The sequence below is a fragment of the Trachymyrmex septentrionalis genome, unplaced genomic scaffold (genome assembly GCF_001594115.1).
Source record: "Trachymyrmex septentrionalis isolate Tsep2-gDNA-1 unplaced genomic scaffold, Tsep1.0 scaffold161, whole genome shotgun sequence".
Taxonomy (NCBI): domain Eukaryota; kingdom Metazoa; phylum Arthropoda; class Insecta; order Hymenoptera; family Formicidae; genus Trachymyrmex; species Trachymyrmex septentrionalis.
Window position 1 is genome coordinate 1,031,917 of NW_017304770.1, and position 1,230 is coordinate 1,033,146.

Here is a 1,230-nt window from a genome sequence, read left to right on the forward strand (position 1 = left end):
CAGACCTCGTATTTTAAAATTAAAGTTTTCAGAGTAGAATATTTTTTTTATTATCAGTGAATATTTATTCTTCAAATAATTCCATAAAGATTTAGTAGAAAATACTCGATGTATTTTCCCTCTTACAATTTTCTTTTTTGATGTAAAATCACAAAGAGGACATTCAGCTTTTTTTTTCATCATCACTACACATTTTTAGAAAATTCCATACGTCGAATTTTCCTTACCACGTTATAGCAGTCTTCAGATTTGTTCTTTTTAGCAATGAACACGCTATCATTGCATTATTATTCGCGTTATTATTGCATCATTCTATATCCTATTCTTATTTTACATTTAATAAATGATAAAAATAAAATAATAATAGTGCTGATGTTGATACCATGCTTCTCAAATGCAGTTAACTTCTAACATAAAAAGAAAAAGAAGAAAAATAAACTGTGCAAGAGAAGTTCAGCTGAAAAGAATAAAGCCCAGCACTAAATAAGACCCACTTTTAAACTTATTACTTTAAAACGCGCTTTTTACGCCTGCAATATATGCTTAAAAAATATGTCATAGGAAGTAGATAGAAAAGGATTAAAGAACTGGATTCGATAGCAATACATTTGTTTAATGCAACAAAAATTTGTGTGTACGAGCCATTTTTATAACAATTTGCTGCAAAGTTTATCAATACATATTGTTTCATAGTTTATTACAATACATCATAATATTATTCAATTTCCTAGCTATAAAAAATAAATCAATTTTTTGAAATGAGTATGAGTATTTTTTTAAGCAATATACTTGTTAAATAAGGCTCACTTGGGATTATTATTATTAGCTATTGTTATTTGTGGGACTTACGCCAGATAATAACAATTTTCAATGCTGCTGTCTTTTAAAAAGGTGAAATTGCATTCAAATTGCTAGAAATTTCCAAAGATTAGAATTAATTACAGATAAAATTAAAGATAATTGTAATATTTGAGAGTAGAGTAAGTTCTAATTCTGCTCTTATTGAGATATGATAATCTCGGTCCCTCGCAATTCGCCGATTCGCGTAAAGTAGCCATGGTAGTGTCGCTGCGCGTACCTTAGCGTACCGAGACTCTCCAGAAAAATTCCCTTTTTTTTCAATTAACAATCATTTTAAAATTGATTTAAAACGATTTATAACGTTTATTTTGATCATGACGCAAACTTTCAATATATATATATATATATATATGGCTGAAATTTATATAT